General features: G+C 40.6%; 1 protein-coding gene across 1 annotated transcript in view; it reads left to right on the forward strand.

Moving 5' to 3' along the window:
- The first annotated feature begins 14,151 nt into the window (after positions 1-14,151).
- The window catches only part of TTK (TTK protein kinase), a 34,902-nt gene continuing 33,178 nt past the window's right edge, over positions 14,152-15,875 (forward strand). The window contains exon 1 of the mRNA XM_030447835.1: positions 14,152-14,217. The gene's annotated coding sequence lies outside the window, so the exon portion shown is untranslated. The remainder of the gene's footprint in view (positions 14,218-15,875) is intronic.

Below are 15,875 nucleotides of genomic sequence, written 5' to 3' on the forward strand. Positions count from 1 at the left end.
CAATGCCTGACTTTGTATGGCACTACTTTAACCAATTAATCAGAAAAGGGAATAGGAGTGAAGCATGTGGTAGCAGAGCTGGATCTTTATGCAAAGACAGATGAACATAAGGAAATGAATAGAACTTCTTGTTTGGGAAAAATTATTTGAAGAAAGAGATAATACGACCATAATTTTATGATGGGGGGTTGGGAAGGGATCCTCCAAATAGGATATGTTTGAGAAGAAATTGTCAAAACATTGCAAGCTGCTGGGGCATCAGATAGGAGTGTGCATAGAAACTTGATGAGAATTCAGTGTGGAAAAAGGAAAAAAAGGTGAACTAATGGTAACATTGTTGAACCAGGCTCCAGTATTAAAAGTGTTATTACAGACATGTGCATGTTCTTTTCCTGGAGGAAAGGAAAAGGTATGCCATAAAACTCCCACTTTGATGACTTTTAGAATCTTGTTAAAACAATGAAGAATGTTTGCCTGTGTGGGTCATAATGACATTGAGTCTCTTCAGCATTGTTCCCCTGTCACAATAGCCGTGCTCTTTTGAGCTGTTCTGTCATCTAAGAGGAGGGCAGAGGAAATCTGACTGTAGCTTCTCTTATGAGTGCAATACCCAACTTTCCTAGAAGTATGTTAGAAAAGGGACTGAATATGCTGTGTATACCTTTGGAAGTCTTTAGGGAGTTCTTCCAGCTCTGAGTAGTTCTGTAATGTACCTTACTTTCTTCTTTCTTTTGCTCTAATCTGTAATTTCTAAGGCCTCTTGAAAGTACTAGTTTACATTTTCATATGAAAGATTTGGGACATGAGACCTGAGTGTATTGGTTAGTGACTGGGTAGGTGGGAGTACTTGTAAACACTCAGGATGAGCCTTTACCTCAGTTCCCTTTACAGAAATGATAGAGATCATGCACTGAAACCACTTTCAACATCTGTAGGGTAGTTTTCCTTTGCATCACTCATTGTTAAGTCAAACTAATTGCTAATTCAAACATATCCCAGTCATCTCCTCTGCACACTTCTCCTCCACACTAGCTCAGCTCCTTGATCTTTGCTCCTACCTTGTTCAACACTCAGTCCATCTTCTACGGGTCCAGTACTTTCTAAACATCCATTGGGATTTCAGATGCTAATGGCTTGAAGATTCCAACACAATGTTAAGCTTGAAGGGTTCCTGGCAGGCTTCTCTCTTTGGAAAGCAATCCTTTCAGTGCTTTCTTGATCATACAGAATCTTCCTTTTTGACAGTCAAGATATTTAATTTGGTCATAACTAAATTCCCTTCTTGCTAATGAAAACAGGCACAAGCTTTTCAAACTAATTTACATAAGCATACACTGGAGCACCCTTTGGTCACATCAGCATAAGGAACAATTCACTGAGAATGAGGCTAAGTGACAATATCCTACAGAGTGATTACTGTAGCCAACAATCAAGTTTTCCTATTATATATGAACTGGTCAGAATAGGTAGGGTCAAAATATCAACGACTTTATGTGCTTGTGACTCTATTTCACTTGTGAAGCGTTTAATATCAGCAGTTTTAAGATAATTTGTTCACTTAGCACAACAGTCTTAAGGTCTTCTAAGATGTCAAAATCTGAATTTCAGCTTCCCAAGGGCAAAAAGGAATAAACAAACAACTGGAGTAGTTTTTCCCCTAGACAGCTTCAGAAATATGCACTGCCTTGATGACTTTGCTAGAGTAGGGCTTTTTACATTGGTAAAGAAGAGAGGTGTGTAGAGAAAGGACAATGGGAAATGGTTTAAAATTTGAAGAGGGGAGATTTAGGTTAGACATTAGGGAGAAATTATTTCCTGTGAGTGTGGTGAGACACTGGAACAGGCTGCCCAGGGAAGTTGTGGCTGCCCCCTCCCTGGAAGTGTTCAGGGCCAGGCTGGATGGGGCCTTGAGCAACCTGGTCTGGTGGGAGGTGTCCCTGCCCATGCACGGGGATTGGAACTGGATGATCTTTAAGGTCCCTTCCAACCCAATTCTATGATTCTATGATTCTATGATTCTATGATTCTATGATTCTATGATTCTATGACTGATTCTATGATTTGTTCTCCCTGGGAGCAAGTCCTGCTGTGATACATTTTAAGCATCCAATAGCTGGTTATTCTTGTGCCTTTGCTGTTACAAAAAGTTTGGTTTTGTCTTACATGTGGGTACCTATTTCATGTGTGGTGAAACCAAGTGTTACTGCAAGACTACAGCAAATAGATCAGCTCTTCCAGAAGGGCAAGTTCAGGCCTCTGGGTAGCATACCCTGCTGCCTCCCTACAAATGGGATGCATAGCAGCAGCAGCATTGGTAAACACTACTGTGCGGGCTGTAATCTGACTTCTGCAGGTAACTGCAGCATTGATAATAGTAACATCAGCAGTAGCTGAGGCTAAACAGTGACTACAGAATACACTGGGTACTGGCCATGCTGCCACGTCTTCCCTGCTGTGTTACCTCTGCTTACTGGGTTAAAGCTAAGTTGGGCATGTCTGTTCATGCTGGTCACACACCCAATGGAAAGTAGGGTGGACAAAGCCTTCTAATCTCTTTTTTTATCAGCATCACCTGTCTGGACATTTGCTAATTTCAACTCTTGTACCTCATCTGTCTCAGTGGTTAGCTCCTTTATGCCATTATCTTTTGGGTTTCTTTTTGAGTAACCTCCTTCCTTGAGAAACCTAGTGAAGAGGCATTGCTGCAGTGAGTGAACACAAGCACATTTTGCTACCCAAGCCAAGGTTCCTTTCCTAATTTTCTGCTCCTTTCATACCCCATCAATTAAAATAGTGAGCAGCTTGGCATGCAAGGTCTGATTCCAAAGAAAGCAACCTGATTTTTCATTATCAACTTTCTGGCAAGCCTGTGGGGTCAGAAGAGAGGAACTGGCTCTGTACAAATCACAATTTGCCTCTGCTACATCAGGCAATAGTTGGTATCCCGCTACACATTATGGGTATTCCTTAAAAAGTGCTACTTGGGTACCAGAAACAACAGTGACAGCATGGAGAACTGTGCAGGACAGAGCCCTGCTTCTCAGCTTCACAGTTCTCAGCAGTACCTGGGAGACCACATTCTCCCTAGGGCTGCTTTCAGTAACCAGGTTAGCTCATCTAAGATGAGCTAAAATTAAGAGCTCTAACGAGGATGTCCTGAAGTAGATCTTTTGGCTCTCGTGCTGCTATTTACAGCTGTGATAAAAATCAGTTACATATTTATTCCTAGTAATAAGATCTTTAAATGCATTTCATGTTTGGCAGGCTTAGATCAATTTTTTATTTTTTTTTTTTCTTCTAAATGGCTCCTGAGGCTCTGTGCTGGGCAATGTGCCTGGTAACAGCTTCCACTGGCTTTGCTTCATTGTGTCATCTTGAATCACATTTTCAGCTCAAAAAGTGAGCTCTTTTTGTGGGAAAACATCATCCAGTGTAATTATTTTAACCCCTTTTAATAACTTAGCACTGTAAACCATGCTTTCCTTTAGCTTCAATTTTAATTTCCTTCTTGTTTTACAGAAACATAATTTCAATCAACTTTATGTCTATTCTAAAATTTCAATTTGCTTCTCCTTTGATGAAGTTCAGAATCAGTTTTTTAATTCCAGCAGTGGTAACAATCCCTGATATTTCAAATCTTATAATCCTTCACTGTTTGTGTGACATAAACATGTGTTTATATGTATATATGCTATATGTATGTATGTATACATATATGTATGTTTACATTACGAAAACAAAAAAGTACTTTATTTGCATGTTCTGGAAGGTATCCCAAATATAGCCAAAGAAATATTCAGTTCACTTAAATGCTTATTCTTCAGTTGACCAATGCTTTCTTTTTTCATTAAAAAGATCTAGGAAAATGAGCCTTGATTTAAAATCAATCACACTTAAAAACTTGCAGAGAAAATATTTATTGATTTTCTTGATAAATTAAAAATCAACCCACTAACTTCTCTCAAGGAAACGACTGACTAAAAAATACAGATGAAAATAAATTGAGGAAAATAACTTCACAGCAGAGAAAATGAAAGAAAACAGTTTCTGCACTCTTGTGCATTTGGTGCAGAGTGTTGATTGGATTACATGTTTTTATTCTTAATCAAAATACAATCTACTTCATACAAACTTCAGTTTAAGCAGCATCCATAACCAGATATTTTTCTGAAACTGCAGCAAACAGTTTGTATCTCAGGTTCTATCTTCTTCTCCGACAAGGTCTGAATAATCCCTGTTTCCAATATGATTAGAAATAACAGGGTCTGCTTTCTCAACAATAATGATGAATAATAATTACAATGTACCTCCAAAGAGTTCTCAAGCCATTAACATCAAGATGATGCAACACTAAGCTAGTACCTACGGTACTAGAATCTGTTGCTTATGTGTGTAATTTAAATTATCAGTCCGACTGAGTATTATAGTGTGATACATCGTTACTTCTTGTCCAGCTTCACAAATAATTCATTCAGTTTTCTCCCCATGTCATTGCTTTTCCAAAATCTTTCCAATTAATAAATAGCTCTGTAGTAACACAGTGACTTTGTGACAACGTAGTAACCTGGGATAACAGTGATGCTTTTAATGCAGTCGGTCCAGAGCTATTGAGAAGATAGGAAAGTCTGAGTCTGATCTCTCTGCTAATTCTGTCAGCAAAGGTATTTGAATTCATGTCCCTGCTATGCTGGCAGAACTGACAAGTTTCTTTGTTAGCAGATCATCAATTAGTTGTATAGCTGTGATCTGTGCATGCTCACACTTCATCTACTGCATCAAAATCTCCTGTTGAAGTGAGCAGATGAATGCCTCGTGTTGCTGGAATCTTCCACTAATACCACCTGTGAGACAAGTGTCAAAGATTGCATGTTATTAACATTAAGTTTCCTTGCAATTTTCACAAAACCAGTGAGAATTTTCAAGGTAGAAATTATTTTTTGCATTTCCATGGGTAGGAGATGATTTTCAGAGTAATTGGCCTGAACGTTTTGATCATATTGCTGAGAAAATAAGTGAACCAGTTTGAGACATTCCCTTCATCCCACTGCCTGACATTGCCTTCCCTCTAACAAAATGCATGAAAACTCCCCATGTATTTGCCCTGCACCATTTCAGTCAAGCATCCTGTTTTTCACTTGGGTTAATGCTGCAGCCATTATCTATATTATGGAAGTAGTAGTTTCCAGCAAAAAAGGGGGAAAACAGGTAAAGTGTGAAAAGCAAGATTTATGAGAACTCTGTCAGAATCATCAAGTACTTAAAATGGCAATGGCTTTTGGGGGCAGTTGCAACATATGGATGTCCTTGTGTAACATCCTTTGTACTTCTCTTGCAGCATTACTGAAGGCCCATTTAGTCAACCTTTTGGAACACTTGTAGGATTTTTTTTTCAAATTTTGTTTTTTGTTCTGTTTTTTATTCTCCCAAGGTTCTTATACATTACTCATGTCTACTGTAGCTCCTCCCATTCACTTATCAATTTCACTAATATTTTATTTACTTCCTTCTTAAGGTCATTAATAAAGGTAAAGATGGGTCAGAAATGCAATCTCCGTGGCATAATGATACATTGTTTGGATGCATTGATAATTCAAAGGGTGGAGTATTAATGATTGGCTACTTAAATAACTTTTGAACCCTACTGCTTCTAGTCATGTCCGGACACTTCATTCCAGTACAAATATATTATTATTTATGCAATAATAACAATACCTATATTTATATTCTTATAATGGTATCTTCCACATGAGGAACTGCAACGATTACAAATCCATTATTATCATCACTTTCCATATATAAGGAAAAAAAACCAAAGCCCTAAGCCTTAGCTCAATGTCTGTAAGATGTGGAAGACCCAAGAAGAAAACACGTCTCTCTTCCCTATTAACTTCTCATCACCTCAGTTTTTATAAAATTGCTGAAAAGGAATGCTAGGAAAAGAAGTACCTGGCAAGTAAGAGGTGCTGTAGATGTGGGACTGTACTTAGTCCTTTGTCCCTCTGAGGGGCAAAGGAAGTGTTGCCATTTGTTGGATTTAGTGTGTGTAGGCCTGGCACTGTCTAGGCTTGTTGGACCTTGATTGTGTCTTCTTGGATTTAATCATCCTCTAAGACCTTCTGTTTCTCCAGGTCTGCTCTTTTTCCTAGCAGATGACTTCTGGAATATCAGCCCATCTGTTGTTCTTTTTTATTCCCTGTTCCAAAATATCATAGACCCATAGGTTTAAAGAAGCTGCATATGAAACCAGTCTGGTAAGAACTGTCCTTGTGGTTAAATGTTTAGAAGTCACTTTTGGTTAACACTTTTGGTGTCCTTTTGGTTAAGAGTGGTTTTTTAATTACCCAAACCCAGCTTTTGTAGTCACTTCCTCAGGACTGAATTCATGACTACATGCTGTATCTTTTCTTGCTTTCACTGGTGAAGGAGTGTTCAAGGGAGAGTTGCAATGGTCTCAGCTTAATGCAGTCTGTGGGGCAGCACACTCCATGTATTGTATAGATCTCCCAATCTTGTAAAGACCCCACACAGTTGCATAGACTGGTGAATGAACAGAACCAAATCCATACCCTGTTTTCCCTAAAGAGTCTTATGATCTGACAATAAACAAATGCGGTTCACTATTTATTTATTTTTATTTTAAGACACTGAAGCAAGAATTGTCTGATACCATAGCTGCATGTCATATTAAAACTATAATGGTGATTGCTGTTTAGATGTCTGTTACACCTCTTTTGAAAGGTATATGTTAAAATGACTGATGAACATCATTGCGTTATGGCCACCTACTCTATGAAATACTGTAATAATGCAGGGAACAATGGTAACATGTTGTAATCACTTTAGGCCTTGATCTAGCATAATGAACGAGTGCATCTTTCACCCATGCACGTTCTTAAATTTACTACCTTGAGCTGCCCAAGTAAAACTAGTTTTACTTGGTTCTTTCTGATAGATTAAGTATTTTCTCCAAAACCTAGCAATAATACAGTCTCCAGCCAGTGATTTATGAGGAAACGTCAAGAATAGATGTTGAGAAAACTCGTCTCAGATTTCTTAAAATGAAAGCATTCACAGATGATATCCTCCTGCTCACACCTCTTATTTTCATTAAAAAGTAAATTGCAGCCTCTGAGGGCTTTCTAAGGGAGGTGAAAATAAATCCAAGCTTAAGCTATTCACATAGAAACCAAATGCAGTCTGAGGGCTGTACAGAGGGATGCTCTGCACAAACGATCATGTGCTGCTTCTCAGGCAGCTTTCAGATTTCAGAAACACAATTATGTTTCTTCTGAACTGGGCCCAGTCCATATCCAATTGGGCCAAAATGCGGGCAAAAAAGATTGTAGCTTGTAGCTGTATGACTAATTGCCCTTAGCTGATCACTTCTGCCAGCGCTGTGATCACAGAAGTTGTAGTCAGTATTTTTTACAGGTCAAAACTCAGATTTCAGATTTCACTAAGGACCTGAGTAGAAGCCAGTGTAACAAATTCAATAGGTTTTATTGCAGTTAATATGTTATACCTGACATTTTAAGAAATATTTTGGAATGCACTTATATAAAATGTACTGCAGTAACCATTGCAAGTGCACCATGCTTAACTGCTGTAAGATGGACATTCAGAAGAAAGCTTCTGATAGATATTATCTACAAAATATATTTTTGTCTGTTCTTACATGGATATCCAACAGACACTATGGATCCAACCTGACCTGAAGCTGTGAACCTGCACAATTCAGATAATTTCTCAGCTCTGATCTTTTCTAGTTATTTCCAGTCCACATGAATCTGTAACTCAGTTTGTCCATATATAAAATAAGCTGCTAAACAGCACCAGCTGGATCTGTTGAAATCAACATGTGCAGCTGGGTATTATCCTCCTACTGAAGGTACCACAACTCTCATATCATTGTGGATTTCCTGTGTGGCCTCATACATTCATTGTACTGGCCAGGTAACAGAACAAATCACAGGAGAACTCCAGTTCAAAAGTCATCCATGGCAGATTAGTAATTATCCAGGTGAGCAATCACTGTTTGTTGTACTCAGTGCCAACCTGTAGAGGCTGACACTATAATAGGTCTACAATTATCACTGTTCGAAGTGTGTATATATAATAATACACTTTTCCTCAAAGATTACTGCAGCTAGTAAGTGCCAAAGAAATCCTCAAAGAAAGTCCTTAATGAGATGGAACTGTTATCAGGATCTCTGGGGTTGATTCCAAGATCTATTTTGGGCATTCTGTGTGACTTGGGGATGCCACTCACTTTTCCATGTCTTTTCCACTACTAGATGTGAATAATACTTTTTAGTCTTTCTCAGGTGCTGCAAACAAAGTTCTCACATATTTTCAAAGTATTTTGGTGAGATGACAATGTACAGAAAAGTACTTGAAAATGAAAAGGCACTGGCAGAATGAAAATAGATGTATGGATCATGTAGTCGTTCATCATGGAGAAATACAGACTGCCTTGTTACTTTCAAGGGGAGTAAAATAAAATCTGGAAAGCAGGCAATCAGCTGAATTAAAACCATTCAGTTTTAAAAATAAAAAATACACAATATCCAGTGGAAAAGTATATCCACAAAGGCAGGAAGCTAGTAACAAATGAGGCTAGGAAATACAGCAGAGGACAGGATGAGGAGAAATGGTGTTGCTTGTGGAAGGCAGCAGTTTAGAAAGAATTCACTTTACCTTATTAGCTTGCAAGTTAAGCATTTAGAGTACAAAATGTGATCGACAGTCACCCGAGGGGACAGAAGACACCTCCAGAGAGTCCCTCACCTCATCTGTAGCATGGTAAGACATAGGGTTAGAGATATCCCCTGTTGTGGGTGCAAAGGGAACATGGATCACTGGCTTTGTCTGGCTATCTAACTTTCAGATAGTTCAGGAGGTAAAACTAACCCTACTCTCCTGTTTTGGTATTTTTCAACAGTAGCCAAAAGCTTAATGCTAGCAGTTACCTGGCACTGCAGTAAGGAAGACATTGCACCACCATGAGTAAAGCTCTGTCCTTATTGTGCATGAAGTATAATTGACTCTATCTTCTCCATAGCTCGCTCTTGTGCAACTGCTGGCTTTTTATTTGCAAATAGCAGAAGTTTATATACAGATTAAGCAACGCTTGTTTGCTAGATTTTGAATGTTATTTAAGACTAGTGTTCCTTAAGCAGCGAAGCAGAAAAACAAAGAGAGAAAAAGAACAGAAAGCAGAAGAAAAAGAAAAATATAAGGGGTGTGGAGATTAATCAGAAATTATTTCTCTAATTTCCCAGGAAACAAACGCTGTGAAGAAACAAATTAGACTAAAAGAAAGTTTGTAGGAGGAGATCCAGACTTTCCAAATGATGAAGAATGCTGATCAAATCTTGAACACTAGGGGTATGTCTCTCCCCTGTCCTGTAGATTCATGGAGTTCGAAGTGGAAAGGACTATTGGATCATCCAGCCTGATCTCTTTTTAGCACAGTTTAGAAATGTTCATGTAGTATCTCTACTAATGATCAGAGTAAGTTACACTAAACAAATTGTACTACAAGCCTTAGCTGAACTGTGAAAAGCAACAAATTGTGCACTTTCCCAGAACTTATCATCCCTTTTCCCACTTCTCAGCTGTTGTTTCCTGCCCAGTGCCCCCCTTTCTCTGTCCCAGTCTCCTCCCAAACACAGAACCTACTTCCAATTAGTTTCTCTCCACTGTATGTCTGGCACCATAACCAAAGTGATCTCTTACTTCTGTGGTGGTGGTACTCCTGATGTGGTTAGGTAGGTGTTGTACAATTACTCTAAAAAAGATGCCCTTTACTGGGCATTTCACTTCAAATCAAACACCTGTGAAGTTTGGCTGTTCCTCCTGTAACATCCCTATAACCACAGGTGAGATCCAGCCACCTTTCATAATGTGCTCTGTAGCTTTCAACAGCTTCTCAGAATATTATGTCCAGTAATTTCTCATCACATTCTCTAGATTTCCATGTCCCCTCCATGGACCAAGTCAACAGCCCACTTATTTGTCTGCAGCCTTTACACCACATTTGCATCAACATTATCAGCAGCCATTTTATATTAACCTCTGTATCATCAGTACATTATTCAAAATACATCATGGCTAGATCCTATCCCTGAGGTATCCTGAAAGGAACATCTTGAGCACTTCCCACTGAGACTTCCTTTTTAGTGTCTGTTGATCAGCCAGTTTCTAAATCAGTATTTGGTGTGTGTGTTCACATCTGTGTATTTTAGACTTTCAGGAAAAAATGGTGTCAGGCAACACAGAGAAGCCAAGGTACAATGAGTCTCATGACTTCAGTGATGAAATGTGTCCATCATTATGGAAAAAGAGCTTATAAGTCCAGTCACAAAGCATGCATCAGATCCATAAATGGAGAAAATTCAAGGTCGATTGGTATAAAAAATTACAGTTCTCTATTTGAAAATTCTATGATTCTATTTCTCTTCATTAAAAACCAAAGAATTTACACATCAAATATCCAAGTAGCCAGTAGTGACAAATTATGTGATAGAAACAGCATCTAGGAATAGTGGCAATACAAGATACCTGGTGATTATTCTTGCTGCTGAAAATCTTAACAGTTTAATTTTCAAAACATCTTTTCAGTTGTTGAGGTGACTCTGCTGTCTCAAATATTTATTTCTTCTCTAGAACATCCACAGGTTGTAGCAAAGCATCAGCTGTCAGGAACAGCCCAGATACTCTCAGTAAATGGTGTCTATGCTTTGTCCAAATGCACTTTCCACCAAACCATCAACACTGAATATTCTGTCACTACTTAATAGCCAGTGACCTACCATCTTTTAGATCAAGCCTCCATATCAGAGCTTGTATCAGGAATAGTGTGGCCAGCAGAAGAGAAGTGACTGTGCTCCTGTACTCAGGACTGGTGAGGCCTCACCTCAAATACTTGTTCAGTTCTGAGCCCCTCACTACAAAAAAGAGATTTTGCTGCTGGAGCGAGTTCAGAGAAGGGCAACCAAGCTGGTGAAGGGTCTGGAGAACAAGCCCTACGAGGAGAGGCTGAGGTAATTGTGAATGTTTAGTTTGGAGAAGAGGAGGCTGAGAAGAGACCTTATTGGTCTCTACAATTACCTGAAAGAAGGTTTTAGGGAGGTGGGTGGTGGCCTCTTCTCCCAAGTGAGCAGTGATAGGACTATAAGAAATGGCCTGAAGTAGCACCAGGGCAGGTGCTACTAACTAGATCCGAGAAAGAAATTCATCTTAGGGAGTTGTTAGGCATTGAAATGGGCTGCCTAGGGAGGAGGTGGAATCACCATCCCTGGAAGTATTTAAAAACTGTGTAGATGAGGCACTTTTAGACATGCTCTAGAGGGTGATATGTCTATTGATATATGTATTTTATTTGGAGGGGGAGAGGGTGTTGACAGTTGGTCGCAGTGATCTCAGAGGTCTTTTCCATCTGTGGTGATTTCTGATATTAAACCCCTGCACACCAAGTAGAGAGGGTGGGTTAGTGGCTGAGAGATTTCTGGCTGGAGGAGGAAAGCCTCTCTCTTGCATCCATTTGCAGAAAACACCATAATATGGTATAAAGATTGTGTCAGTATATGAAAAATCACTCATAACTCACCTGTGCCTTTGCTAAATTTGGATTTGCAATACCATCATCTGAACGGATACAAAATCTTACCATATGATGAGGTATTTAAAATAATGAAACAAGACTCCCCTGATGGTAACACATTACAAAGACTGACCGTTCTTTTCTCTGTTACCCAGTCTTTGTCTTGTTTTTGTGATGCATGCATCACTTTAGTCATTTAAACAGGAATTAGGAATTTTGGTGGAGACTTCAGCTGATCTACTTCAAAAATTCCCTATAGATCTATGACCTTATAGTGAAAACCCAACATAAATATTTATAAGAAAATAGAAAAAGGTCCTACCAACAACCCAAACACCACACATATGTTATATATTCTTGAAGCACACTAAGTGGAGGCTCCTTTTTTTTCCTAAGGGCATGACACCTTTTCTTTCTCTGTCTCTTTTCTCTTTGCTGCTTTTTTCAGATGTTGTCTTCTTTCTCCCATTCATTTTGGTTTTGTCAGGATTCTACGTAATATCCTGATTTCTTGTCACAGCTACAGAAACCATGTCAACTCATTACAGCATTATTCACCTACTAGAACAATACAAATTTCCTTTGACACCACCAAAACTTCAGCTAATAAAATAATCTTCCTCAAGTGAAGACAGAGCAAATTCATGCAACTTGTGCTGCATTGATTTTCACTAGATTTGGATTCTAGTGGATTGCAAGAACTCCAGAATACTACTAAAAAATATCAGAGCCACCCAAACTGTGTGTATGCGTGGAGAAAGCAAGGTAGAAAAAACTATGATCGCCTGAATCTTAGCTCTATATTTAGTCAAGAAAATTAGTCACCTCTGTAGGACAATCTATTAGATTCTGAAACAGGTGTCTGAACTAAATTTCTCCCTTGAAATGCCTCATTTGCTTGTCATAAATTTTTATCTCTAGATTAAAGAAGATACTTAAATTCGAGATGAATGATTAAACCAAATGCCAACGAAACGCCTTTAAACAGTATCCTTTTGCTAATAATTTATGTGTGGTGTTCATGGAAAGCTAGTGATCAGTAATCATAGAATCACAGACTGTCAGGTTGGAAGGGATCTCCAGGATCACCTGCTCCAACCCTTCCAGTATTATTGTTTATATATGTCTCAATACCCTGCTGAGCTGAGACTTAAAACTTTCTAGAGCGGGAGAATCCACCACTTCCTCAGGAAGACAATTAATTATGTCTGACTGTCCTCATAGTGAAAAATTGATCTCTTATGTTCAACCAGAATTCAGCTGGAATCATTAGCTAGTAATGTATCAAATTAAGAAGACATATATACACATCTCACTCTTATAGTGTTAAAAGCTTGAAAATATTGTAAGAGGAACCACACCTGCTATAACGAACACTAAAATATACAGCCAGAATGCTGACTGAGGGAGGCTGTACTGCTTCTCCTTAGTGCATTTGCATTATTATAATCCAAGAAAAGACAGCTCATAGAACGAGCTACTTTTAGCAAACTTAGGCACACTGCAGATATGTTTATACAAAATTCGTTTGAGAAAAAGAAACACATAATCTCAAGGAACTGGTCAGAACTTCTTCATGGAGAGGGTGATCAGACATTGGAATGGGCTGCCCAGGGAAGTAGTGGATTCTCCGTGCCTGGAGATATTTAAAAAGAGACTGGATGTGGCACTCAGTGCCATGGTCTGGTAACCGCAGGAGTAGTGGATCAAGGGTTGGACTTGATCATCTCTGAGCTCCCTTCCAACCCCGATTCTATTCTGATTCTAGGATATACAGTCCCGCAGTCCTCTTACACCTAAATGAAGTGCCAAATAATTACCAGTTATCGCTTAAAGGGTGAAATACTTCCAGATGTATTTGAAGGAAATTTGCACTCTCTCTTTTTTCATGCTCTACGCTTTACAATCAAGAACTGCAGCCGGGAAGCTCACACTTTCATCTCCCTCCCTATGGGAAGCGTGAATTTCGACTGGCGCCGTGCCAGCTGCCTCAGAACCTACTGCAGCCCCCGCTGACCAGTGCCGAGGCAAGAGGCTCCCCTTCCCCTTCCCTTCCTTCCCCTTCCCTCCCCGCAAAACCCTTCAGGTAGGAGAGTCATGGGGGGACCGAGGCCGTGGGGAAGAACCCGCCATCGCCGCGATCAGCTCTTCCCGCGCTCCCGCCACCCCCAGAGTGACACCGAGGGGCAGCGCTTCCCCTCTAGAGAAGCGCTGGCAGCCTTCTCAGCTCAGCCCTCGAGGCGAGCGGTTGGGTCGAACCGGGCCGGGTCCCATCACTGTTGCAGCAGCCCCGCCGCCCCCTCAGGGAACAGAGGGACAACGCCAACGGCGCACAGCCCGCCTGCGCACAAACCCTGAGGCGGCGCTAGGGAGGCGCCATGACTGTTATGGCCGGCACTGCGACCGTCACCTCAGCCAATAGACGGGCGGGCTCCGCTGTTTTTCTCTCCCCCGGCCAATCAGCGCTCGTTTCCTCCCCTGCCACCTGAGCCGTTCTGACCAATGGGAAGCGGGCTCTTTGGGCGTCGCTCATATTCAAACCCAGAGCGGCGCGGGCGCTCTTCCCCGGTTGGAGCTTCGTCCCGGCCCCGCTGCAGCAGCCGCTGGTGAGGGTGAGTGCGGGGCTGGGCGGACAGGGAGACGGACGGAGCGTTTCTGGTGGTTAAGCTGCTAAGCCGCGGTAGCGGCGGATTCCCCGCATCCTGGGCTGCGTGTGGCGGCAGGGCCCGCCTCCCGCCGGCCCCGCTCTCCGCTCCTTGCCGCGGCCGGAGGCCTGCTCTGCTCCGCTCCCCGTGGTGTGCCTGCGGGGAACGGCAGTGCCTGGGTGGGACCCGCCCTTCCCACAGCCCCGGCGGGCCCTGGGGGTGAAGAGTGGGGCATGCGGCTCCGCTGGGCTGCGGCCTCGGGGTTGAGGAGGGTTGGTGCCTCGCCTCCTTTACCACCTTTTCTCCCTGACTTCCTCTCCTCATGTTTAGTGTGCGGTTTCGAGAGTGAGGTTTGTTTATTTCTTTTGTAAGTCTGGTATTGAAATTAAACGATATAAATCAATTGTGCAAGTTATCTTCAGTTGGGTGGAGGAGTAGCACTTGCTCCAAGTAGATAAAAGAAATAAAAATAAAGCAGCACTGTGCTTGATATTAATTTAGACGAGTTGTTTTGGAAAGACGAAGTAGCATGCAGCCAAGGGGATGGAAAAGGAGAGAAAAAATCTTGCAATGTGTTGTCATTCTGCCCTGGCTAGTGCGGGTGATAAAGAAATAGCTATTCCTGAAGTTATGTCCTAAATTAAATCTACCCTTCACTTTTGTTTCTTGTTAACACTGGGCTGTATCCATAAGCTTTCAGAATATATTGTGTATCAGTCAGTGGCTTTGTGTGCTGCACTGTAGCAGCCTCTTGGTAGCCCTTACCTGCCTTACAGCCTCTGTTTTGTTAATGCTGCAGTAGCTCACCTCTGTCTGATTAGCTCTATTATATGTCTTTGAGTCTCTTTTTGTCACTAACATTAGAATTTTAATTTTTCCTGTTTCTTTCCATAGTTAAAGCTGCTGCTTTTTAAAAAGATTGTTGAGTTATTTTTTTTTAATATTGGGTGCTTTTATTTGCCCTTTAAGAAAAATCTGATTTAGGTCTTTAGGACTTGCAAACAAAACAAACGATTATGCAAACGTAGTTTTTTTTGAAAGCCTGTCTAGAGTCTTCAAAACCACGTTTTTATGTATTTTTGGGAAATAGTGGATGGGTAAAGGAGAGACTTCTAGTAGCTGCAATAGGGAACAGGTTAGAAGTGAGTTTAAAAGTCTGTCTGGTGGATAGCTAATTAATAATCTTTTAACCTGGGTTCATATTTGGGGTGTGATATGGGACATTAAAGAGAGCTGAAGTTGGAGAGTATTTGAAAGGCTTTGTGATTTACCTGAATCCAGGTTTTGTTCTCTGCTTATGAAATAATTTGCATTGATTTTTTTCTAGTAGCAGCATTTTTTTAACATCTATCTGGTGTAACCAGAAGTCAGGTTTTTTTTCATGTTCCTACCACTGCAATGCTCTTTCAACTTCAACCAAGCTTGTACCTAGCAGGCAGCTCTTCTGCTTTCTCATGGTTTTTAAAGAAACTGATGAGATACCATTTAGGGGGGGACTTGGCAGTGGTAGGTTTATGGTTGAACTTGATGATCTTAAAGGTCTTTTCCACCTAGATGATTCCATGAAAGCTGTGATATCTGTTCCTTCAAAGGAGTAACAAAGACTGTCTTCTGCTGTAGTATCT

The sequence above is a fragment of the Calypte anna genome, chromosome 3, assembly GCF_003957555.1.
Source record: "Calypte anna isolate BGI_N300 chromosome 3, bCalAnn1_v1.p, whole genome shotgun sequence".
In the NCBI taxonomy this organism is placed as follows: Eukaryota; Metazoa; Chordata; class Aves; order Apodiformes; family Trochilidae; genus Calypte; species Calypte anna.